The 27,628-nt window shown below is 38.0% G+C and overlaps 1 protein-coding gene and 1 long non-coding RNA gene across 7 annotated transcripts in view; one reads left to right on the top strand and one right to left on the bottom strand.

Annotated features, from left to right (window-relative positions):
• The window catches only part of LOC144285051 (uncharacterized), a 34,581-nt gene extending 16,475 nt beyond the window's left edge, over positions 1 to 18,106 (top strand). Inside the window, exons 3-4 of the long non-coding RNA XR_013353454.1 lie at positions 5,618 to 5,953; positions 17,507 to 18,106. This is a non-coding gene — a long non-coding RNA (uncharacterized LOC144285051). The remainder of the gene's footprint in view (positions 1 to 5,617; positions 5,954 to 17,506) is intronic.
• Positions 1 to 27,628, bottom strand: part of CNTNAP2 (contactin associated protein 2) — a 1,978,697-nt gene that overhangs the window by 550,389 nt on the left and 1,400,680 nt on the right. The window lies entirely within an intron of this gene.

The raw sequence follows: 27,628 nt of genomic DNA, 5'->3' as shown, positions 1-27,628 counted from the left end.
TATTATATTGATCCATCAATATTTTCCTACATTTAACCTTTTGAATTTATGTAAATATCTCTATGTTCACTTTTAAGGCTAACACAACTTTCTGACTCAGGTGCCCTTTGCCTTTCACCAGGAAATACGAGTGAGCCATATCATCGCTTTGTCTACACCAGGCTGGGAATCCAGATGATGATGGAGGAAAGTAAGAGTAGGAAGGATTTGAAATGCCTAAGAGAGTAAAATTAGATGTGTGACATGTACTCTTATGTATAGGATTTGAAAGCAAAATTAGATATGTAATCAGAAGTGCTGGGGACTTTCAGCAGGAGTGATGGGGTGACCAAACAAAAGAGCCAGTGGGGCACTGGCAGGCTTGGAAGAGCCAGTCCACAGGGACGTAGTTGCCCTACACCACTGGGGTCTGGCAGCTGAGAGCTGTGGTGCAGGGTCAGGCATCCAAGCATGTATGAAAATGACCTGTAGCAAGACAGGGATCTGCTTCTGGGATAAACAAGGTAGAGCGTTCAGAACGAGGGAAAAGTTGAGAACGGTTTTTGAAGGAGTCGAAATGTAAGGGAAGGTCATAGAAAGAAGGCAGGTCTGGAAAGGAAGGAAGGAAGGAGGGTGGGAGGAAAAGAAAGAAAAAGAAATTAATAAATAAATAAATTAATTAATTAATCACAGAATTAATTAATTCTGTGAGGTGGTGGATATGTTAATAAGGTTGTGGCAATTATTTCACAGTGTATATATTATTAATCATCAAGTTGTACACCCTAATAATATACATTTCTTTGTCGATTATACCTCAATAAAGCTTGGAAAAATTCTTTCTGAATAAACAAACTGAATTTAAAGTGAATATGGATATAAACCAAAATGTTAACTGTGCTTAAGTCTCTGGGTAATAAAACTAGAGTTGAGTTTTCTTTTGGTTTATCTGTATTTTCTATTTTTTAAAAATACATGAATCATCTGAAGGAGGAGGAGGAAGGAATCCCATCGGGATCCTTCCTTTTTGACTAAGCACTGGATTGATCCCAGAAGCTGGAATGCCATGGACCCGTGGATGAGCCCAGGCTGCTGGACAGGAAGCAGGGAGGACGCACACTTGCTAAGACCCTCTGGGGCCGATGCTGAGGACTTGGTGCTCATAGCCCTTCAAGCAAGAATATTCTCCTGAACTAGCCTGAGCCCCCCACACGGCTGTTCCACTGGGCAGTGATAGTGAAGTGTGAAGTGTTCAGCTGTCTCCATACAGTTGTGCCCCAGGAAACTACTGAAGCAGGAAGGGCTTGGCTTGCCCTTTCAGCAAATGACTTTCTGACCCCCTTTCCACTCTGTAGAATCTGCCATATGTGATGTCTTTAGAGAAACACAAGGCTAACCTCAGAAGTTACTGATGCCTTTCATGGCCCTTTGTCTCTCCGGACAGGAGAGCTGCTCTATCGTGTCTCCTTCCAGCTGCCTCTCTTCTCCACTGTCAGAATGCAAGCCTGCTAGGATGCTCTTCTGATCTCTAGTGCCACGTCAGTCTCAGAGAAGAGAGAGAAACGCGCAGATTACTGCACGCTCTTCTTCTTGTCGTTTCTCCCAACACCATTGCTTTCATCCCCAAACAGCCTGCATTTCATGGCTCTAGTTGTTCAGTAAGACGCTCTGTTCCTCTGGTTCGCAAACCGACTGATCACAGCGGCAGCCCTTGGGTGTGATCATTTCTTCTCACTTGTTTTCTTCATCATTGGCTGCTTAGATGCTGCTCTTTACTCTTGGCAGCTTTGAAAGAATACTGTTGGGGTGGTGGAGGGTGCCCAGAATTTAGCCTCATTTCTCCAAATAACTGTCCCTCAACACAACAGATCTTTAGTGGAAATGTTCAGACTAGAAAATTTCAAGAGACAAAGTAGCTAGAAAAAAAAAATTGACCTTACCTTCCTCCCTTCCTCTCTTCCTTTCTTCCTTTGTTTAAATAGCTCTATATTCATCATCAATATAATTAATATAGTCAATTCAATTCAATATAATCAGCTACTGTTAATTTAGTAATTATTTACTAAGTGTATATTATTGTCTGGAATCAACAATAAAAAAGATATTTCTGGGAATGGCTCATTAGGCCATATATCCAAGTTAAGACTTCCTTCTCAGATGTGTGTGTCCAACTGTGTCTGACTGTTCCCAGAACAGCTCAGATTTAGTAGGTTTATAACTGAACTCATCCTATTTGTCTTCCAGCAAGGTCATAGTTACTCTCCATCTCAAAAGTCTTCAGTGGCTTTATAGAACTTACTAAAATATAGCTCAAACTCTTTTGCCTAATACTCATTATATTCTACAATGGGTTTCTAGCCATACTACTGTACTGTTACTATTTTCTGCTACTATTGCTGATAATTTTTGCTTCGTTGTTGTCACATGATGTACATTGATGTACACTTTCTGAAGCTTTGCTTGTGTTATTCCTGTTGACTAGAATGGTGTGTGTTTGTAAGAGAGAGACAGAGGAGAGAGAGACAGAGAGACACAGAGATTTAAGTAAAGTGGGCGATTCTGCTCTGCATACACTCAGTGCATACGTGCCCCCAGTATTAGTGAGTCTGGGATGAAGTCTCACATCTGTGTTTGCCTCACTGTTCCACAGTTTCTCCATGTCTCTCAGTATGAGCATAAAGCTGTGCCAAGGCTGTCTGATATGTGTGCTTTCATACAACGTGGCCCATACCGTAAGCCATTCATTTTATTTGCTGTTCAGTTGAAGAATCTGTGCCCTGTTCTAGTCCTAAAGGAAAATCTGACTGTATTCGGATCATTAGATTGTTTCTATTCTGATCTATAAACATGACCATATATTCTATATTTTGTAGGTGAACTAAATTTTTTTAAGCGTTATTTTGAATATATAATTTTTGCCTTCTTCTCTGATTTTAGAACCCAATGTCTGGTAAGATACAGTTCCATGCTGCTGTGATTATTTATATCTCCCCTATAAGGTTATAATCCCCATATGTACAAGATCTTGAATAATCATCTCCTGACTACCTAACATGGTTCTTCTATAGGTTGGGACTTGAAACCCAGTAGTCAGATGAAGGAATGGGAAGGACTTACAATGGTGACAGTCGATGCCCCAAAAGAGGCAATTTGGGGACCAGAAGACAGAACTGTCCTTTATCGTTTCATACAGTTTCTGTTTTGAAGGAAACTTCTAAAACCTCACTATATTCAGAACAGAAACTGAATGGCATTTTTGCATATAACTCAGACTCCAAGAACAGGAACCTCCATGTGCCTGCAGTCGGAAACAAGAAAGCAGGAAAGAGAAAGGTGATAGGGCTTCTCATGCCTTGAATAGAAAATCTTTGAATTGAACCTACTCTCTAAAATTTAAATCATTCAAAGGAAAAAAAAAAGTCACTCAGTATGAATTCAGGAAGTTTCCAGTGTGCATTTTAGGAGACAAGACATTTGTCATTATCTATCATTTCAGATAACTTTATAAGCAAAGTATTAACATTCTTATGTCAGTATTTTCAGAGCAGCTTGAAGTTTATGGATTTTTCTATGATGTTGGATGATTAATTTCATTGTTGAATCTAGTAAAGAGTCTAAGCCATATAGCATAATGCCAGGAGTTGGCATCCATAAGGCAATCTTCTTTTGTTTGTTAGTTATCTTTGTTGAATAACCTCATGAAAATATAACTTAATAAAAAGCCCAATTCAAGGATCCTTTGGCTTATTACAATTTGTAATTGGTTACATTTGTTTCCTTGATTCTTCTCTACATCTTTATGAAACGGTCAGAACCATAAGGGCAGTAACCATGACTGGGTAGGCTGTTTCCTACTGCATCCCCAGCACCCAGGATAATACCCTCCACAGAATAGGGGTCCAGTAACAATTTTTTGACTTAATAGACTGATAGACCAGAACTACCCAGGTCAGGTGATTTGATTTCAACACAGAGGTTTGCCTGGAGATTTAGCCTCTGAGGACTCTGTCATCCTAAGAACCAAAGGGATAGGAACATTACGTAGATAGTTTGACACAAAACAGGAAGAGCTATAAAAATAAGCCAAAACAATTTGTTAATTTATTCAAACCAGATTCTGTAATTCTGGTCCAAATGTATAAATTTCCAACATGTATATATTTTATTTCCAATCATTTTTTTTTGTTTGAACGACGTCTCTTCTTATACTCTAATTGGCTGAGAGTATGTGAGAATGTTGAAGATTGACCATAGAGAGAAGATTCTGAGATTAGTAGGAAGACCTGGCAATAATTCCAAGACTAAAATTTAAGGAGAAAAGGCATCTTAATTCCTCAGATGATAATAGTAACCAGTCACAAAGACTGGAAAAATTCTTTGGAAGTTCTGCTTACTTTTTTTTTCCTTAGTGAAGCTCAAATTTTGTTGCTGTCAATAGTGACAAAAGTGTTATATAGTGATTCTGAAGATTTGAGCATGTGTGGTGTCAGTTGCAAATGATAAATCATTATATGGAGAGCACCATATACCTAAAAGCACACAATATAATAATATTTGCTACAGAGATGAGTCATGGGAAGGAAAGCCTTTGTAGCTCAGTTTGTTACCCCTCTCCCTTGGGGATGCCCAAGAAGAGCTGAGAGAGAAAAAAGAAATCAATACCCAACAAAGACTCCTTGTAAACATGCTAGTCAGACCTCCTAATGGTATTTAGTAGCAAAGAGATAATGAGAGTCCTTCCTGTGGAATCTTTCTAGCTGTCTATATCCAGTCTGCCTAGGTTGTTTTAGCAAACAAATGAGGAACTTATGGGTTTCTGGGATATGACCCATTGGAAATTGTTAGGTCAGCTATATAATTATCCATATATCAGAGGGAGTCATTTGATAACTGCATGTATCACTTACGGATCTCAAGCATTAAATCTGGACGAGATCACATCCTAACGTTGCATGGAAGGACCCTGGGGGCTGACTAGTCATTGCAGACATTTCCTTTTTTTTTTTTTTTTTTTATTGCAGACATTTCCATGCATTGCCTCTGTCTTCACTTGTGTCATGCAAGTTATTAGTAAAGTTTGATACTCAATAAGATCTCTGCTTCTTTGAGTCTGATATGACAATCTGGCTTGTTGTGCTATCTCAGGTCTGGAAATAAATTTAAATGGATAACGGGCACTTTTACAGCTAACAAACGGATTCGGTAGAAAGTAAATTTAACATTTCTTTCTCAATGGTAGGCTGTACGTACTCATTTAAAGAGCACTGGGCTGTCAGTAATTCTTTTTTATTTTGCTTTAGAATAAATTTTATTTTACTTGGAATGTCTAAAGTTTCTCATATTAAAAAAATGCTGTACGAGAGAAACTGTCTTATGGGATTCAGAATACTTTGACTAGTCTAGATAAACAGGCTACAGGAACTAAGGGAATTTTAAATGGATTATTATATTTACATTGAACATAATTTATTTTCCAAAAATAATTTCATGTCTATTAGTAACATCCAAGACTTAATCAGGGATCAAAGACAAAACCTACTAATTAAAAGGTTTACATGTGGGAAGTAATACTGGACTGTCCTTAGGAATAGTAAATGGATGTAAACCTAATTTTTTTTTTTTTTACTTTTTCTTCAAGGTTTTATGAATAGTTTATTATCTGGAAAATGCAGTGAATAAGGTAATAAAAGTACCTTATTACCTTGATAAGTGGAACTCTTTGGGAGCTAAGAAGACTGTCTTAATGCAAGAAAATCTAAAGAGAAAGAACAGCGTTCCTTCGCAGTAACCTAAAGCAAATGCCTGTGGCTGTTAGAAGTAAAATATTTATTAAGCTGATGAAAACCAAGTTCAGAGACTTGCTACTTCTCTTCTCTCTGATCCCAACTTCATCCCAAAGCTGAACTGGCCTTCGACAGGATACTTGGCTCTTCCTTGATAATTCTGGGCATCAGAGCCCAAGCTAGAGCTTAAGGTAAGGAAATCAGTTGGAATGTCCCTCACTGCCTAGCGTGTGGAGTCTTATGTGCTTCCTGGAACTAAAGGAGAGAGAGGAACACTATCAATACGTTTCTAGAAGATTAATTTGTACTAAGAGGAGTAAAATAGTTATCAGATGTCCCAATTTCCCAAAGAAACAGACTTGCAGCTGATGTTAAAAGAATTAAATTTCTTCATTACAACTATATTTTGCCTTTGTAACCAGTTGTGTAATCAGATTGATGAACCTGAACGACTATGTGTCCTGAAGTCTCATAGAGAATTTTGTTCCTCATCTAGGTTTAACTCACTTTTCAATTTTACTTTGTTCCATGCTAAGAAACTAGGAGAGATATGTATATAAACTTTCCATTTCTTTTAGTGACAATTTCCTCCTTCCTAGTTGTTTTAAGCTAATCTATCTTTCCAGAATTCCAGGTGTTTTTTCTTAAATAAAACTTTCTTAAAATTATTAAATATGCCCTCCAAATAGGAAGCTTGAAGGCAATGAGCCTTTTACATCTATGCCACCTGCCACCTTTCATTTCTAATTTACCACATGTTAGTAAGTTGGCTTTTGATCGTTTACAGTATTTATGTGACTGAATTCAGTCTTTGGTGTGTTGGGTATAATTATTAAAATCCAGGCTCAGATTTTTATCTGAAGGTTTAAAGGAACTGAAGAAAATACAGAAACCATGAAGAAAATACAAAAAGAGAAAAATAAGAACAGAAAATTTAAATCTTGCAATGTTGAAAGAAGAAGGGCCATATGCACTATTATTCTGTGCTAATTCATGCTCTGGTTTTCCGTTCTATTTATATTGAGAGAGATCAAAATTAAGGTACAAATGGAATGTCTCGGGATTCAAATGAGCCTTCTTAGGACAAGCCATGAGAAGCCAAGTAGGACTGAAATGACATGGAGTTGCTACAGAGAAGGTAGTGAAGCCTTCAGTCTTTGAAACTAAACAACATCTGAATGTAAATTTCCTTCTGCCTACAAATTCGTTTCTTTGGTTAATTTAAGGAAATGTCTTATTCAGAAATAAGTACTCTTTAAAATGGAGGAAAAAGAAAAGAAAAAGAAAGGAAAGGAAGGAAAATGCAGTCACTTGTCTGGAAAAGTCAGGCAAGCAGTAAATCAAGACTGGAAGTAAGAGTAAAGAAATATTTGGACAAGGGACTGGTGATGGGCCACTCCAAAACAGTTGACAGAATTATGAGTCACTTGGCAATTTGCAGCATGTGGGACGTAGGTCTCTAATGTTCTCTTTCTTATACACATTCACAAATATCAAAACAAAAAATTGCATGACAGATGCTTCCCCTGGTCTCAAAGTTAATACGTAAGTGGACTCTGAGGTTATTCAACCAGAGGGCTTACTAACTTACTTTCATGACACAGCTACCTGACTATTTAGATAATCATCTTCCTTCCTTCATGTCTAACAGACTTATTTGAATATTCTGGAACTTTGAAGTTCTTTTGCTAATCCAGAGATGAATCCAGAATCCATTTTACATTTTCATTTAGTTCTTATGTGGAAGCTAATGCTCTGTAAACCTAAATAACAGGCCTGTGTAAACCAGCAGCAGTTAAACTATTACCTCCATGAACTGCTCAAGTAGTTCTCATGAAGAGAGGAAACAGATTCCTGAAAACAATATGAGATCATGACAATAGGCTGCAAAGACTCCACAGGACATGACAGTCTGCAAACAACATCTGATAGCCCTCTTCAAAATACAACATTTTGCCTCCCTTCACTTAAAATGTCTTTCACAACACTTTGCATCACATTGAAGAGATTTATTACAACTGGACTTGCAACGTAATTAATTGGGAGCATAGGTTAGTGTAAGGAAGTAGATTTTAAATAAGATGTATGTTTCCATTCTGGCTCTATCTCTGACAACCATATAGTGTTGAGCAGGTTAATGACTCCTTTGAACCTTAGGTTCATTATCAATAAAATAGGAGAGAACAATAGCTAACTAACAGGTTTGTTGTGGTAATTAAATAAGGAAATTTTTTCAAAAGAACAAACAAACAAAAAAAACAGTACCTAGAATATAACTGATACCCAATAAATGTAACTGGCTAGAACAATTCCTTCCTATTTCATTTAGATTTAAGACATGGCTTGTTCACCTGTGTATCTTATCAACATAGAGTATGCTACCTTGAAAGTGATTAATAAATTAAATATAAGATGAAAGAATTGACTATGCATAATAGCTCTGCAGAGTTTAAGTACCAAACATATCCCTATCCATAGACATTGTCTACCTATCTAGAAAATGACTCTTCTAAAAGAAAAACTGGTAAGGGGTTAATGTGAAATCCAGTTACTTCTGATAACATATGGGTTGTACTTAAAATTCGTAAGAAGAATGACTAAAAATTCTGTTGATTTGGGAAAAATGATAAAAATTTGGAAAAAACCCAAATTAGGGTCAAATTTCTTATAATGTACAAATACACCTATCAGTTGTTGCAAAGATCTAAGTTTAAGAATATAGTTATTAAGGTATTAGAAAAAAATACAGGCTTTTAAAAATAGATTGGGATGAGCAACTTTTTAAGAAAATTAACTCAAAATCCCAAAGGAAAAATGTAAAAGATTTAATGACACAGCCATTAAAACTTCTGTATAGGGAAGGATAATACAGGAAAAGTTGAAAGAAAACTGACAGGCTGGGCCAGCATGATGGCAACACATAACAACTAATTAGTATGGCTTATACAGAAAGAGTTTCTACAACCAGCAGGAAAAAGGCAGATGATGGAAAAAAGAGCAATGATGCAAGCAGATGATTCCCACAAAAGTAAATATACAACTATGGCTGATAATCTCATAAAAGAAATGCAGATTATTTAACTAAGAGAGTAAAAGATATATACAATGGAAACTGTAAGACAGTGATAAAATAAGTTGAAAAAAACACAAATAAATGGACATATATTTGTGTTCATGGACTGGAAGCATTAACATGTTAAAATGTTCATATACCCAAAGTAACTTATCTACAGATTCAGTACAATCCCTATTGAGATTCCATGGCATTTTTTACAAAAATAGGGGGAAAAATCCTAAATTTCATATAGAACAACAAAAGACCATGAATAGTCAAGATAATTTTGGAAAAAAGAACAAAGTTGAAGGTATCATACTTCCTGATTTGAAACTATATACAAAAACCTATACTAATAAAAGCAGTAGAGTATTTGCCTAGAACAGACACATATATCAATGCAACAGAGTAGAGCCCAATTAATTTACAACAAAGGAGTCAAGAATATACAATAGGGGAAAGGATAGTCTCTTCACAAATGGTGTTGGGAAAACTGGATAGCCATAAGTAGAAGAATGAAATTGGACCCATGTCTTATGTAACTCAAAATGGATTTAAAACTTGATCATAAGACATGAAACCATAAAATTCATAGAGGAAAATAGAAAAGTTTAGCTCCTTGACCCTTGACATTGGTCTTGGCAATTACTTTTTTGATTTGACACCAAAAGGAAAGGCACCAAAAGCAAAAATAAACAGGTGGAAGTACATCAAACTGAAAAGAATCTGCACAGCAAAGGAAACAATCAACAAATGAAAGGCAAGCTATGGAGCTGGGGAAAAAGTTGCAAATCACATATTTAATAAAAGGTAATACCCAAAATATACAAGGAACTCATACAAATCAATAACAAAAAAAAAGAAACAACCCAATTTAAAAAGGGGCAAAGGATGTGAATAAACATTTTTACAAAGAACACAAATATATGGTCAATAACTACATGAAAGGTGCTCAATGTCATTAATCATCAGGAAAAAGCAAATCAAAACCTTAATGAGGTATCACTTCATATCTACCAGAATGCCTGTGATAAAAAAACAAGAGATAACAAAACCTAGCAAAGATCTGGAGAGAAGAAGTCCCTTGTAATTGTTGATGGAAATGAAAACTAGGACAGTCGCTATGCAAAACAGTATGGAGGTTTCTCAAGAATTTAAAATTAGAACTACCATATGATCCAGTGAACCCAATCCTTGGTGTATATCCACAGAAAACAAAATCATTATCTCCAACAGACATCTGTATTCCCATATTGGAATAAATATAAATCTAAATAAACAAATGGATTGGAAACACCTTAAATGTTCATTGGCAGATAAGTAGATAATGAAAAATGTAATATATATACACAGTGGAATATTAGCCTTAAAAAAGTACATCTGCTATTTGCAATAGCATGGATGAAAGTGGAGGACATTATGTTAAGCGACATAAGCCAGTGAAGGACGAATATTGCATGATATCATTTATCTGTGGGATTAAAAATAGTTGAACTCATAAAAAGAGGGATTGGAAAAGTGATTTGCAAGACTGAGGAGGTGGGGGAATTAGGAAGAAGTTGGTAAAAGTGTGCAAACTTCCACTTGTAAGGTGAATAACATCTGAGGATCTACTGTATAACATGGTGTCTGTAGTTGATAACACTGTATTATATAATCGAATCTCGTTAAGAAAGTAGAACTTATTTTTTTTTACCACAAACAAAGTTAAATATGTGAGGTGATGGATGTGTTAATTAATTCAATGAATTTATTTCACAAAATATATTTGCATGTCAAAAATCTCACATACTTTGAATATCTTAGAATTTTGTCAGTTATACCTTCATAAAGTTGAAAAAAGAAATGCAAATTAAGAAATGCAAATTAAAATAATTTTTTTTTTGCTGATAATATTGGAATTGAAAAAAAAATCAATATATGCAGCATTGTCAATGGTCAGGGAAAACAGTTCTAAAATCACTTTTGGCAGAAGTATATATCAGCACAATTTTGGGGGTGTGTTCTAAAATGTTAAATGTATTACCTTATAACCCAGCAGTATAGCTCTAGGAATTTATATTCAAATAAGAAAACAAATGTGGAAAAACCTTTAAAGGATGTATAATGCAGCAGCAGTAAACTTTTAGAAACAGTATAATTAATCATGTGAGGGATGGCCACATGGATTGTGGTACATCTATAAAAGGAGATATAAATCTTTATGTAACTAGCCATGATAAATATTATTTGGAGAAAAAGAGAAAGGGAGAGGGAGAGAACAATGACAAACATAAATATGCTTATGAGAGAAAAAGGTAGAAAGTGGTATCAATTTGAGAGGCTCTGATTTAGTTCCTTTCTTTACCAAAGATCACATGAAAACCCACCTAGAAATCTAATGGAAAATTCCTGTCTTTGGAGTAATAAAAACTAGTGACCAGATGGAGTTACCGTAAAAGGTTAATTCCTAAAAAAAAAACAACTTTCTGCCAACAGTTATAAGACTAATTTCTTATGGAAAGTATTCCTTTCTAGAAGCATCTCATCAATATTGGAAGAATGAGGAATTATTCAAAAACAGTTTCTTCTTAAAAGTTGACCTTAAGGATTACTTTTAAAATCTGTTTTTAATGGTGATTAGCTTACCCACGTCTCAATCTTTCGTCAGTGTTCTTAGACCATGATGAACTTTGGCACTGTGATGAAACATCAGCCATCCTAATCTTCTGTACCCAAAAATACAGACCACATGGAGCCAAGTGTCTTTTTGGGTGACTTCACTAAAGACTTCCAAAGCTGAGATCGTTGAAAGATTGCTATTATTCATATATCACATTGCTATTAAAACAGGAGCATACCAAATAGTAACTCTGCATGCTTTGCTAGCACTCCCTTAGTAAAAATATGCTTTTATAACAGGAAAAAAAAAGCTCCCCTCAGAAAAGGTATTCATTTGCATTACAAAGACTGCCAGAAAAACTATGTATAGACAGGGTTTTTTTTAAAGCTCACTGTTTTAGAACTACAAGCTCACCTCTATGTGAAAACCATATTTCAGAACAAATTCTTGATCCGATAATCATCTTTTAAAATTGGACTTTGCCTTTGAGTGTCATGTTCGTGGAGTTAATAGTGCCCTGAGTAATAATACAGTGCTGGAGGCTGTGTTTGCTAAGCTGTCCCCAAAGGAGTTGGGAAGGTGAAAAACCAAAGGTATTACAGAAGTGACTCCTTCAGGTGAGTGGATTCTAAACAATCAAGCCTACAAAATCTATTCTCTCCCACCATATACACTTTACCCAGAACTGGCTGCCTAATCTGGAGGGCCCAGTGCAAAATGAAAATTTGAGGTTCTCTGTTCAAATGTACAAGAATTTCAAGATGGTGGCAGCAAATCATTGAACTGACTGTGGGGCCCTTCCAAGCAAAGGCCCTGTGGCTGCACATATTTATCACCATGAAGCTGGTCCCGACTTTAACTGTAATACTATTTATTGTCTGCTATTATATTAATGCTGATGGCCTTTTAAAAGCAAAAGCAAAATACAGCAAAAATATGTGGAATGTGACAAATCACCAACGAATAGATCTCTCTGTATTTTTTCTCCAAATTTACCTCATGTCCAACTCACCTATGGAGATGCAGCTTAGGGAGTCTCCCCAGCAATTCTCATTACTCAGATGAATCTAAGCTGCCAGCAGAGTTAGGTTTTCTGCCTAAGGTCACAACTCAGCAACCTTTTTTTTCTTTATTCCATCCAATACCTGTATAGGCACCATTTAGAGCTCACAATCCTCTCTTTCATATAAAGATTTTGAGGAACACTTATAATTGAATAGATCATTGCAGATGGAGCTCATGTCTCACGGTCTATTACCTGGCTTTTTTGCGTGTGCCTCAACAATGCTTTCATTTATTTTTAACTTAATATGAAAATTTCTAAGCATACCAAAAGTGGAAAATAGAGTCCACGTAGATCTATCGCTAAGCCTCAAAACTATTACTTTGCTGTTTTTGTTTTGTTTATTTCTATCTGTTCCCTATGCCCCTCCTTCCTTTGGCTGAGATGCTTTCGATCAAATTCCAAATATCAAGTAGTTTACCCACAAATACTTCAGTTTACACTATTTCTTCTCTTCTATCATGCAACACATTATTGCTCCCATTAAAATTAGTAAATGATTCTTATGATCACCTGACACCTAGTCCATATTCAAATTTCCCCTGTCATCTAGAAATGTATGTTCCTTTTAAAAAAGATTTTATTGGGATCCCTGGGTGGCGCAGCGGTTTAGCGCCTGCCTTTGGCCCAGGGCGCGATCCTGGAGACCCGGGATCGAATCCCACGTCGGGCTCCCGGTGCATGGAGCCTGCTTCTCCCTCTGCCTGTGTCTCTGCCTCTCTCTCTCTCACTGTGACTATCATAAAAAAAAATTTAAAAAGATTTTATTTATTTATTCATGGGAGACAGAGAGAGAGAGAGAGAGAGGCAGAGACACAGGCAGAGGGACAAGCAGGCTCCATGCAGGGAGCCCTAACTGGGACTCAATCCCAGGTCTCCAGGATCACGCCCTGGGCTAAACTGCTGAGCCACCCGGGCTGCCCTAGAAATGTATGTTTATGGTTTGCTTGAATCAGGATCCCCAAATGTCCCAAGCATTATATCTGGTTTTTAATATCATTTCTTTATTTTTGAAAAAATCTTTTATTTATTTATTTATTTATTTATTATTTATTTATTTATTTATTTATTTATTTATTTGAGGGAGAGAGAGACAATGAGAGAATGAGAGCAGGGGGAGGGGCAGAGGGAGAAAATCTTAAGCAGACTCTGAGGTGAATGCACAGCCCGACAAGGGGCTCGATCTCACCACCCTGAGATCATGACCTGAGTGGGAACCAGGACTCCAACCCTTAACTGACTGAGCCACCCAGGCACCCCCCTCATTTATTTCTTCAAAGCAATAACAGCACTCTATCCTTAGCTTTTTTGTCTTTTTTCTTTGACTTATTGAAGGAACTGCAACAATTAATGTGGTTCAAGTCTCTGCCATTTGACACTTGCCTGATCACTTCTGGTGGATTAGCTTGATTCTCTAGGCCCTGTATTTCCTGCAAACTGCACTTTAAATCCTCCCAGCTCCCTCAGAAGTGGTCCTCTCTACCTGACACTGCATAATCATGGCACAACATGAAGTCTGAGTGACACATCGGTGAGGCTAAGATAGCTCAGGGAGTGTCACCCTGACCCCACCACCCCCATTTCCCATCAAATCCACACTAAGGTTTACCATTTGCTGATGACCGGAATGGCCAGTTTTACTAGGGGTTGCATATGTGACCTGCTTCAATCGGCTGTAGCCATTCTTGTTTTTTTTTTTTTTTTTTTTTGCCATTCTATTTTTTGAGGTTGAAATTGTATCATCTTTTTGTCTGCAGGAGCTCTTTAAGCTGGCTTCTAGGTCCCTTTGAAGGGACATCATTAGCCTCTGTGTTGTACTGAGAGTCCATCCCCTGGGCTTGGGTGATGTGTATTGCTGCCAGTGGTTTCAGGCCTTTTCAGTGAACACAGATGGACACACTCAGGTTTAAAATAGTAAGAGAAAATGAAATGTTTACATTGATACTATGCTATCAGTCCTTTTAAAAGTTTTCTTTATTGATACTAATAGTCTGAATTTTATTTTTAGATTGTCTTCAAAATTTTAATTATTTTTTATTTTTATTTTTATTTTTTAGAGGGGAAGGGGTAGAGGACAAGAGAGAATCTCAAGTAGACTCCCCTCTGACAGTGGAGCCCAACACACTGAGGGGCTCAATCTCAACCCGGAGATTGTGACCTGAGCTGAGATCAAGAGTCGCTCAACTAACTGAGCCTCCCAGGAGCCCCTCAAAGTATGAATTATCGGTCAGATAAGACCATTTCTGTTTTGACTTCTAATTCATCCCTTAGTTCAGACCAGATTTATGTACCTCTCTGTTATGCAAACTTTAGGTTGTCAAGGTCCTAGAATCTCTCCAGAGGGTTTAGAGATCTTCATCCCTTTTGCATAGGAGAGAGGATGAATGCCATGGAGAGGACTTTTCGCCTCCATTACAAATTATTTCTAATGCTTCTCAACTTATTTCCTGTCTTAAAATCTAATTTTTAAATTTAAAAAAATTTCACCGTCATCGGTGAATGGTGATTAGCTCATCAACTTTTCCAGTTCTAATGACTCTCACAGTTCATTTACATAATTTATTTTCATTGTATCCACCACCATTGAATCACTGTTGATTCAGCCTGCATGTAATTTTTAGTACACGAGAAAGTCTCCGCAATCGTCCAGTGCTTCAGAACTGAGATGAATCCGCACTGTCTGAGGGTCTCAGAGAGCATTTCACACCAACCCATACAGTTGCATGGGAATCACACACTGTTTCTAGTGACAGGTAGAGTCCCAGCATTAGTTTCAGTCTATTAGAAAAGCTACCTGAGAAGGACTCCAAGGAGCCTGCCTTGTCTAACTTGATTATGCCAGTCTCTTCTTCTGATGGGTAATCGGCTTTTAAATTCAGTTCAAAATAGAAATAAATTAGAGACCAGGTTCAAATCACAGAAGAGTGAGCTGCCCTCTCTATATAATGGATAGTGTATCTAGAGAACAAGTCTATCCTAACCCGTCAAGATTGGTATATCACAGAGAAGAAAATATGATCACCTTTATTCAGGAAACACTATGTTTATCTTAGTAGCCAGAAGAGAAATTGGCCCATGTGAATCAAGGCTGGACAGCAGGATGTGAGTAGAGTGAATTCTGTTTTTATAAAAAGAGGAGGGAGGTTTCCCTTTATCTGTTATTCCACGCCATGCCCTCCAACTGTTTTCCCTGATACAAAAACACCAGTAGAGAAAAGCACTATTCAAAATAATGTGGTATTTAAACTCTTGAAATTGGGAGGAAAATCCTGGCAGATGTTTTGATCCCGGGAAATGTAACGTCTATAAAGGCACGGTTCATTGTGCTATGATCACATCTGGAATTGGACTGCTATGAAAACCAACCCGGCGACTGATTTAATTACAAAGCAGCCTGCCACAACTTCAAATCTCTACTTTTCAAAACCCAGATGGACATTTTGAGATCATTTCCCATCACCCCCCCTCTCATTTTCTTGAGCTTCCAGATGAATTGTCTGCCTCATGCAATTACGGAAGGCCCCCTCCTATACACATCACACACAGGGGCACACCCTACGGACCAGCCTCCCAGCTGATTGAATGATTGGCTCCATTTTCACAGAAGAATCAGGAATAGGACCAAACACTGCCTGTCACAATTAAGCTGGCTCATCTGTCATCATAACTTCTGGTGGGAGTGCTCCTTCCCCGTCTTTGCACATCCTCTATAATCTAGAGGGGGAAAAAAGGTTCAAGGGGAATACTTTGATGATTATCTTTCAGGAAAAGACAAAGTACAGGTTTTCTTTGGGCAGAACAAATTATTACACATTCTGAAAATATCCTATGTTACATGAGTTGATAATGTGCTGCTTCCTTTAGTTAAAAAGGAAGTCAATGTTAAAAAGGCTAAAAGGAAGTCAAATCTGGGTCAAAGAAACATGCTCTACAGAATGCCTTCTGGTGTTGAGCAGACTCATTAAGTCAGATGAGTAATTCCACCGAAGCCACCGTGATCCTCATTAAGCATCCACAGCCCAGCATGTTTGGGGCTGGGGACAATGTGTTGCTCCTCAGAATAAGCTGTGGCCAGATTCAGATCCACCACATCCAACCCCCTCCCCTCAACGTGTACCTTTATTTAACCTCCAGGCCTTGATTTGGTCCTTTGAGTAAATGGGAATAATACCATCCTAACGCTCAAATGTGGAGATTAAATGAGATAATGCAGGTAACTCCCAGATACACTGCCTGGTACAATGTAGGCTTTCAAGGGAGGTATTCCTTCTAGTATTTTCATAGTAAAATGAAAAGGAAAACATGTTAGAAAAATACCTGGGTTTTGGCCTGTGATTATTTTGGGCTTAGTATATATTTGGAAACTTCATGAACTTTATTAAGAAATCAAGATTCATCTAGAAATTACAGAGCACAAGACGGACAGCTGGTGTTTGCACATATTCTATCCATGTTTATCCTGGCTTCTGACAGTGGTGCAGAGGGATCATGACTGCCTCTCATGATTCAAACTCAACAGTTGTGGCAATGAATTCACAGTTGTGAATATGAATTCCCATATTCTCTGATAAATACCTAATCAAACATTTATCCAAAACTTTTTTTAAATAATAAATTTATTTTTTATTGGTGTTCAATTTGCCAACATACAGAATAACACCCAGTGCTCGTCCCGTCAAGTGCCCACCTCAGTGCCCGCCACCCAGTCACCCCCACCCCCGCCGTCCTCCCCTTCCACCACCCCTTATCCAAACTTTAAGAAATTTTTTTGAGCATAGATAAACTATCAAGGTCATGGATTTTATATAATTTTAAAGACACGTTCCCTTTAGTGTTTTTTTTTTTTTTACCAAATTTGCTTTTTTCAGATTTTAAGTGCAGAATCAGCCACCACACTCCTTCACCCCAACTATGAATAAATAGTCTAACAATGTATTTTAAGATTTTGTTAGAACAAACAAACTAGTAACTAACTAAATAAGTATGTTTCCTCTACGTCAAAAGTCTCATTCTTTATATTACAGGTACAGGAATGTAAAAGGGTTTCAATCTAAAGTGGAATTGGAGGACATGAAATAGAAAATCTCATGCATGCACCCTCAGAAGAATGCATCTAAGAGCTAAGAGACCGATTTCCCATAAATGCCTAACTTATCGAAGACAGACTTATCTCTACCAATGCATCTCCACCAAGAATCTCTCCCCATCCTCAAACCAGTGAACATACTGCTTGCACTCTGGCTGGACTTCCCTGCCTTTGCATTCCGTGCCCATAAATACAGCCAGCCCCAAACCCTCAATAGACTCATCTGTGGTTTGGTATAACATGCATTTTCTAAATTGCAATTCCTCTGCTATTCCTGAATATGCACAATTTCTGACAATATGCCCTTGCCTCAGTTTAGTTTACTTCTTTACTTAGCTCGACAAGAGCTTTCAGAGAATGTTTTTACAAACGGAGAGTGGTACCTGAGAGATCATGAGTCTTGCCCAAGGTCACATAGCCAATTATGGCAGAATTTCTAGCTTTTTGATTTTACAGCCTGGAATCTTCTAGTTGTTTTAGTCTAATCTTATTGATGGTTTCTTTTTCCCTTGATCATTTTAGCTGGTAGCAGTCACCTGACCCGTACGCTAGGGATTAGCAGACTCTGTTCTCGAACTACTGGGCTACATTTGGGCAGGTCACCTAGAAAGTACAGGACTTGCTAAAGAAGTTCTTGCATAATCAGATTAAAAAAATAAATGGTATCATAACTCTGTGTGATCATATAGATAGCAATACTCTTGCAGAAAATTTGAGCCAAAGAGAAAAACATGAAGAAAGCAAAAATCACCCAATGGTCTCTAACTAAGAGGAAATCACAATGCATGCTTTGGTTAACGTCATTTTGGATCGCTATGCAGACACACACATACATATATGCCTCATTTGTGCTACTTAATCACTTGCTCATGTCAACAATTTAATCTATATTTTTCCACTTAATAAAAATCATAAAAATTATAATAACTAGGACATGGTAAGCTCTTCCAGTGGAAAATCTAACTTAATGCTTAGATGCTTAATGCTTCTTAATGGAAAAGAACTTCTACAGATATGAATCACAGATAAGCTATTTGCTCACGGGCACAAAGTTGTTACTGTTTAGGGCTGAAGTAGAACAAGAACTCAACATGGACGATACTGACTCAAGATACTCCTTCATAATGACTGCAGTGGACCCACTAAATAAATATCCACGGTTATTTTAAATTAATACTGGTGGGTATGAGTACTTAGATTCAATATTTCTGATGCTTTTATAACCTTACTGATGATCATCAAGCATAATTTTGTGCATTTGATCAAATACCTTCTTGGCTAGATTTCCAAATATAGAATTTCTATGTTAAAGGGCGCACATCTTCAATTTTGATATATATTGCCAGGTTGAAAACTACAGTTTTATGGAATAGTCATTTCCCTATATCCTCAACAACAGTGAGTGCTGTCCATGCTACAATGAGCAGAGCTTTCCTTCATTAACACAAACTCTCTCCTTTGGCTTTGTAGCTCAGAATTTAAAACATACATTTTGCTGTGGGTTATAGGCTTGTTCTCTAAAATTTAATACATGCTTATTAAGTGATTTTAATGATAGGTACTGTAAGGAAACAAGAATGCTTGCTTCTTAAACCTCATAATTTAATTAAAAAAATATTCATCATCAGTACTAAAGATCATCTCACCATGTTGCTGGTAAAAAGAGTAATATTCTGTGTAGAAATATCACAACAGAGACCAAGAATTTTTATATGTTCATATTGTACCACTTAGTAATTCCACTAGAATTCAGTCTTGGGGAAATGACAAGAGATATGGTCCCCAAATGTTATCTATGAAAATAAAACAGAAAACTTAAGCTTGAAAAACAGACATAGATCACTGACTAGAGTACATCCACTCAATGCGCTATTACTTGGCCATTTAAAACTTTTGTAATTGTAGATGAGTTTAGTCATGTGCCCAAGTATTTTCTATGTTTTACACAAAAATGCAATGTTGATGTGGAGTAATTTCGATTAGTACATGTGTGTGCTGTTCGCATAAAGCACAAAGGAAATTGCCCCACATGTTATTAGCGGTTATAGTTTTCATTTTCTCCCTCTGACTTCTGTGATTCATCTCCCCCACTCCAATGTGCTACGATCCGTTGTATTTGTTTTCTATAAAGGCAAATAAATAAACAAAAGTCCTTCTTGGAAATTTACCTTTGTCCGATTACTTATTGATCCATACCCCAGAATCTGGAAAGCTCCATGTAATCCTCCTATCCTGTCAGCCCTATAAACCACTTGGATGACTTCATCTTCTCCCAAATCCTTCCTGACTTGCACCTTGAATCATCACCATCTCTCCTGGGAGTCTGGAGGAAATGTTCTTCCTTGCTGCTCTTTCCTGGTTTCAATACGTCCAGCACTTCTTCCTTTGGGGAAGGATCATCCCCATTCCCCTCATAATCTTGCGGAAATGTTAATCAGGTGGGCCTGTGTGTGGTGCCACAGAAGATCCCATTCCCTGGACCCAGCGATTAGTCTGGGAAGAGGCACAGGACCCCATCAGAGGTGGGCTCTGAGTCCCAGGGAGGCGTTCCAGGAATAAGCTTGCCAGCAGAAAGCAGCATGAAGCCAAGAAAGGCAAAGGACAACCGAGAGGAGAGACCAGCATTCCAGATGATAACTTGTGAGTCCTCAAATCCACCTTTGCCCCAAGCTAGTGCAAGTCTGAGGACTTCTTAATCACATGGGCTCCTAAGTTGCTTTTTCCCTTTGAGCAGGTTTGAGTTGTAATTCAATTACTGATCTCCCAGAATTTAACAAAGGATACAACCAAATGGTGGCGTCTTTAGATTCGCTAAGGCACATGCTCAGAAAAGAACAACAATTCTAACTCAGATTCAGTAAGTTTCTTACATGACTTTTACCTTGCAGTGACTTAGACTCTATTTTATGTATCCTTACTTTTGAAACACATTTTAATGTACAACTTAACCCGTATCCCTATTAAACATCACTAGGTTCAGTGCTCTAGCGAGTTTCTTCTTAGCCTGTTGTGAAGGTCATTTACATTTATATCTCCATCCTTCCCACACACCTTGATTCAATCTGCAAAATTAATGAGAATGTTCTTTTTTATCATGCAAATCATTCCATGTGATTATTGCTCTTGAATGGGAAAGGATTCAGCAGGGGTGCCTGCTATGTGAATGACTGGCAACCGCTGAAGCTCCAGTTTGGTGTTCTTCCATTCTGGGGATGCGTCTGGCCAGTCCAGGGCCCCACAAGCAAGATAAACTTTATCTCAGAATGGGCAGGGTGGGTCAACAAGTAATTAATTGCTCTCAAGGAAATCTTCTTAAAGCCACTGTAGATTTCAAGTTGTCCCCAGACTGATTAGAAAAGGGACATAATACTGTAATTAAATTGTCAATCACAAACGACATAAATTTGTATGGAGATTCAGTTCTGCAAGAGAACTTGGAGCATCTTTGAGGTGGAATCACTAAAACTTGGAACCCTGAAAAGCTTGTGGTTTCAAATATAGAAAGAAAGAAGAAAAAAGAGAAAGAAGACCGAGGAGCTGTCAGTGTGATGTCATTGAGAGGGAAAAGGAAGGAAGGATCAGGGTTTTAGAATAATGACCCAAACGGAGGAGCAAGGAAGACATGATACGAAGGTGGGAGATTCCCAGATGGGCTAATCAGGGTGTAAAAACCATCTCAGAGGAACTGAGGGAGATTATGTATTTCTGGTGCAGACCGGAGTTTTGTCAGTGAAATACTGTGGCTAGACTCCATAGGATGCTACCTTAATCAAGGCTCAGTTCTAAGTAAATAGGACACTTAAAACCAAATTCAGAAGTGATCCTCTGTTATGGAATGTACGAGAACTTTCTCCATGGAGGCTCTACTTATATCCCTTTATGTGATCAGCTAGGGCTTGGCAATGAAGCTAAGGGGAATTGGCCAAAAAAAAAAAAAAAAAAAAAAAAGAAAGAAAAAAGAAAACACACACACATGTACATGCACACACATACACAGTGATGGGAGACTAAAATACGATGGGCTTAGAAGCATCTCATGATCACAGTGTGTTGTTTTCAGAGTATTGTAAAATTGTGCACTTGGAACACATCTGATCTACCAATCACTCATAAAACTGAGACTCCATCACCCTTAATAAGATACGTCTGTTTTGGGCAGACTTTTGGTTAGGCGGCCAGGTGGCTAGGACAATAGAGATGGGAAAGGAACAGTTGGTCCCAACTGTCCTCCGTGGAGACCTCCTGCCTACATTCTTTCCTTTGTGGCAAGCAAAGTTTCCCAGAAGAAGCAAGGTGAGAAAAGGAGGAATGCTTTGTGCGTGGAGACTGTGGGAGAACCGGAATGAGTTTTTGAACTCTGAACGAGGAAGGAAGGGGTGGGGTGGCAGGCTGGGGAGGCTTCATTTTTCCTGACCTATAAATATCCCTCTCTGGTTTCAGCAGAAGATGGGTGAGATCAGCTTGCCCAACTGTGCGGCATCTGTGGGACTCATTTGATCCTTTGTGAAATATTTATTGACGACCTATATCTAAGAGGTTCAAGCAATAAAACATTGGGTTTTACTGTTTGGTTATTCTGTGTTCAAGTCCTGCACTGGTTTAGTAGATGGTCAGTTTGGTAGCATTCGTGCAGTCGAACAAGCACAGGGTGGGGGCCAGATAATTTTTCTTGACGATTTCAGACTACCTTCTGCTCTATACCCAAGTTCCAATCATTGTCATGACTAGAGAGATAAGAAGAGTTTGTTATCCCCTCCCGGGAAGATCAGGTAAAGGGGAGACAGGCACTTGATCGATGTCATTACACATAGAAACTCGTACATTCGATCCTGTGTGCTTCTATTCTCCATCCCCGAGAACAGGAGTGATTTCTTCATTATCATTTTCTTTGTATAAAACATAAAACAATTTATATGGATTACCACCATGAAAGAGAAGTCCTTTGAATAATATACCATTCTTACCTGCACGTCCGAAACTATTGATTTTAAAGATTTCTGCACTTAGAAACTATAAAACAGATATACTTGAAGATGGGAAATGATTTTAATAATTCCAGTTCAGTAGAAAAGAAGAGCTGTGCTGATGAATACTCTTGAATTTATTCCTTGCGTCTCCTTGACCTGCTTTACATTAAAGATGTATGCAGAAGAGTCTTAATGTCGCTAGTGTTAGCATGTTTGAAAAAAAAAGCTTTCTTTTTCTTTTTATCGAATAGCACTGACTTCATCATAATCACACTTCTCCATTAGTTACAAAGAAATACACTCTGGATGTTTGAAATTAAGACCTGAATGGAAATCACTTTACATTTCTATGTTCAGACATCTTGTAATTGGAATAAAGCAACACACACCATGGAATTTCAACAAAGGAGAATTCAATCTTCTGTTAAAGATGTTCTTGATTGGGGTCTGTTGATGGGTGACAGTGGCTTGTGGGTTGAAGTTTTCTCTTTTAACATATTCAAAATCATGTCTGATCAATGCATTGATAGTGAAGTTCACATTTTAACATGAGTATTCTTTGAAAGTATGCTACATAATTGAACTGGAGATGAAGATTGCCTTCTCTGAAATGGCAAGAATATATCAGGTTCAGCTTTTAGCTGGGAGCTAAGGATGAACATCGCAGCACCTTACCTTTGTCGAGCTCTTTTATGTCTCACAACAGCTTTGTAAGCACCATTAGGCTTCATTTGATTTAGTCACAGCGAGGCAGAGTGACTTGAGCAATTGATTTACTTAAACTGCAATTTCACTGCAGAAGGAAAATTAGAACCCAGATATCCCAATTCTCAGTCCAAGGTCTTTGAATGCTCACATAATGCTCCTTTTCCCCTCTTTCAGAAGTGTTTTTATGTTAATTTGTAAAGGATGCCGTTCACCTAAAGACTTGAGCTGGGTGCGCCCTTCTTGCAGCAAATTGTTACTGGTCTTTTATTTTTCTGATTTTCTTAGAGAGAAGTTTGCTAGGGAAAGGGGCAGAACATTTCTTGTCCTCTGACATCTTCAACAGTTAGCTCAGCCTAACAGCATGAAGGAGAGCTCTGCATATGCTTTAAAAACGAGCTGCTGGTATATAAGACAGGATAATAGCAATAATGCTATTATTTCTAGAAGTTCAGACTGTGTTTCTGTATTAACAAATATATAGTTGATGGTTAAGTCAACGGAAAAGTCGTATTTAATAATCATATCAAAGATTCTGCTTATTGCATTAATTTAAAAAAATGTTTTTAGTTTTTAAAAGGGGGAGATAGCAGGGATTTCACATTTCTTGGAAAAAAATTGTTCATCTACCTAAAAATTTCCCAACCCCACTAAAGTTCTTGCAACATCATGCAGCCTGTGATATCACCACTCATCATCAATATTGCTGCTATGCTAAGAATATTTAACTCTGTGCTAAGTTTTTTACAGGTATTATCCTACTTAACATTCACAACCATCTTTTGAGTTAGAGACTAATACTACTTCCTTTTACAAAGAATAGAAAATGAGAGGTAGAGGGATGATTCCAGAACTTGGCCAAAGTCACACAGGTATTACAAGACAGACTTGGGCACTAGTGGAAGATCTTTCAGACTCCATGGTCCTAACCAATTCTCTGCTCAATAGCAGCCACCAGCATGCTGAAGACAGGAGAAGAGAGCGGAGAAGGCAGGATGTAGATAAAACTAAGTATTGAAGAAATGACTGGAGCTGAAAAGCACCTTGGTAACATAACAGGAAGGAGGGATTGGCATTGGGCTAAATGGAAAGAATGAAAGCCTGAGTAAAGGCAGCAGGAATAAAGTAGAAGCCAAAAAACTAGAGTTTGGTGACTACTTGGATAAGTGGGGTAAGAGAATTTGCATCCATATGACCCAGAGTTTTAGAGCTTTGGTACCTGGGGAAAAAAGTGATTCCCTTAAGTGAGAGAAGGCATGAGTCTGGGAGGGGGTGAAGGGAAGCAAGTATTGGGATATCCAGCCTTGTAGCCTTGCCCCAGTGCTTCCCACCAGCTCTACATTTGGTATGACTCTGAGCGCCTGAACAAAGTTGAGCTTGTCTGTAATTTAAGGACCTTTATTTCTACTCAATGATAGTCTAATGAACTAATCCCTATCAGCTTCCCTCTGCCAGCCCATATTCACTTTTTAGAAGAGATTTCTGATGTAGAGGTTTTGTTCTCCAAAAGAGTAACTACCATAGAGGGATCTCATCATGCCCAGGTCACAGAAGATCTACTAGGGGCTGGCAGGTCCTTGGGTTACTCTCACAGTACAGCAGCTAACTATACTATTGGCTCTGGCCTTCATGTGTGTTTAAAAATATATGAGATGGAGAGCACATTAAGTTTGCAATTTTTTTTAGTATATTCTGATGATAAATTTTATTACAGAAACATCTGACAGGCAGCATTGACTTTTAATGTGAAGTGAAAATGGAATTCTCACAGGAACACATACTGTCCAGGTTTTCTTCCCAATTTTCAGCTTCTCAAGGCTTCTGACTGTTTGGGGACCATAGCTAGGATGGCTTGCTCTGAAATAAATCCATGAAATTCACTAGTGTATTAAAGCCTATTAGAGAGCCTTTCCCTTCTCTCACTCTATCTTTGAAAAAGCTGTGCATTTGTTTTATATAAATATACTTTATTTCTGAGAATGGGCAAAGTCACAGAGAAGGATTGCTTTAAGACATATTTTCAGGGACAGCGAGAAAAGTTACAGGAAATTCTTAACTTGTGTATTCAACTCGAATACCCAGAATCCTGCTCTACTTGAGCAAAGTCTTATTCAAAGCCTGATTCTTGTTTCAAAATAGGATGTGCATTCTGGGAATTTACAGTTATGTTAAAGAGAGGAGTACTGGAGAGAAAAGGAAAGAATGAAATGCCTCCTTTGGTACATATGCAGACAACATATGCTCTGATGCTTGCCACATCCTGTGGAAACACTGCAGACAGATTCCAAATGAGCAAGAAAGAAGAAGTCAAGAATTAACAAGCAGCTAGGAGACTCTATGGTGAATCATTATTCAAAGAGTAAGTGCACTTGACTATTAAAATAATGACAAGATGTTCCAAAGAAAGAGAACTGTAGACCAATTTTTTCATTTGAGTGTGTTTTCAAACACCTACTATGAGCTGGTACAGTGATAAGTATCTTGGATGACGTAAAGATAAAACTCATACTGTTTGCCTTCCAGACAACACTAATATGAAACAGAATAGGAAAAGCACCGTAGGGAGATTTAAGCAGAGGGCTGTGATGAGCACGAAAGGGTGAAGAGATTAACTTAGACTAATATCAATTAGCTCTAAGAATACAAGACTGTTTTTTTGGAGAGGATAACTTTAACCATAAGACTGTTCATTACTGGGGATCCCTGGGTGGCTCAGTGGTTTAGCGCCTGCCTTCGGCCCAGGGCGTGATCCTGGAGTCCCGGGATCGAGTTCCACGTCAGGCTCCCTGCATGGAGCCTGCTTCTCCCTCTGCCTGTGTCTCTGCCTCTCTCTGTCTCTGTGTCTTTCATGAATAAATAAATAAAATCTTAAAAAAAAAAAGACTGTTCATTACTTGAAAGAGTCAAACACTTGGCCATTAGGAGCTCACTGTTGGTATTATGTCAATCCTGTAGTTTTATTTTATTGTTACAGTGTATACCTTAATACAGAAGCTCACAAACCATGAGTTAAGAGTTTCATAAGAAAGGATTGTATATTAATTTCTGGTTAAACACTTGTTTCAACAGATTCAGCAAGTTTCAAATATTCTATTTCTATATTATGGAAAATTATTTGTTCTCTGTGTCAGGATAGAAGATGACTTTGAATTTAGCATCCCTTCCAGATCTCATTTAAGCAAAAGAGAAAATCACAGATTAAACTGCAATCCAGCAGCTAACTTTCTCATGCATGACCTGCTGTCCTCATCATTATATTCCTGATGATTTGAGCCTTAGTGATGAGGTAGGTTTTGTGAAGCCAATGTCTGAAATGACACCCAGATTTCTTGCCTGTACATGAAGGACAGCTTGAGGTCCATCGTAGCAGATACTGCCATGGTTAATGTTGTGAACACCCAGATTCCTTCACATCCCTTGTAACCAGCTCTGAAAATCTCAACCCAAAATCTTTTAGTCAGTTTGGGCTTCGGTATCAGAATACTACAACATTCTCACAGTTCTGGAGCCTAAAAGTCCAAGATCAAGGAACTGGAAGATTCAGTGTCTGGTGTCCTCCTAGTTCACAGACAGCTCCTTCTTGCTGTGGTCTCACATGGCATAAAAAGACTAGGGACATCCCAGGAGCCTGTTTTATAAGGCCACTAATCCCATTCACAAGTGCTCTACCCTTATGACCTACTCGCTTCCAAAGGCCCACCTCCAAATACACATTGGGGTTACATTCCAACATACAAATTTTTGGGAGACACAGACATTCAATCAATAGCATCATGGAGCACTTTCAATGACTGCCAACAATGGTACACTCTTGACTATCCTCTGCCTACTGGAGCTTCCAAGGATCAGAAGTACCTGGAGGCTGACGTCTTCCACATAGCTTAGTAATCAATGACTGTTGGGTGTGGGAGAATGATAGACATGTTCTGACATCTCTGGTTGAAACAGCTCTATCTCATTCCAGAGGTCCCCTGCAGGATTGACTAAGGTCTACCCACTGATCTCAAAGACTTTTGACCAAGATCTCCCCTTTTCTTGGCTTCCACCTCTTTCCTGCTGTGCTTCCTGGTGTCCTTACATTGCTTCCCTTAATAAGCCTCTTGCCCACAAATCCTCACCTCATAATTGACTTCTGGGTAATCTTACTCAATAAAACAAAACCAGTTTCATTATTTAATAATATGTTTGACATTTGACTTCCAAAAATAACTTATGAGAGTTGCTTCTGATATTTTCCCCTAAGTTCATAGAGTTTACTTGTCTACACAAACAATGAACTACAAGTTTCTATTCATAAGGCCCATATGGGTATACCCACTATGGAAACAGTACTGAGGTTCCTCAAAAAAGTAGACAGAGCTATCATGTGATCCAGCAATTCCACTTCT

This window comes from Canis aureus, chromosome 15, assembly GCF_053574225.1.
Source record: "Canis aureus isolate CA01 chromosome 15, VMU_Caureus_v.1.0, whole genome shotgun sequence".
Lineage (NCBI taxonomy): Eukaryota > Metazoa > Chordata > Mammalia > Carnivora > Canidae > Canis > Canis aureus.
Note: the sequence above shows the minus strand (reverse complement) of the source record. Positions and strands in the feature narration are given on the sequence as shown.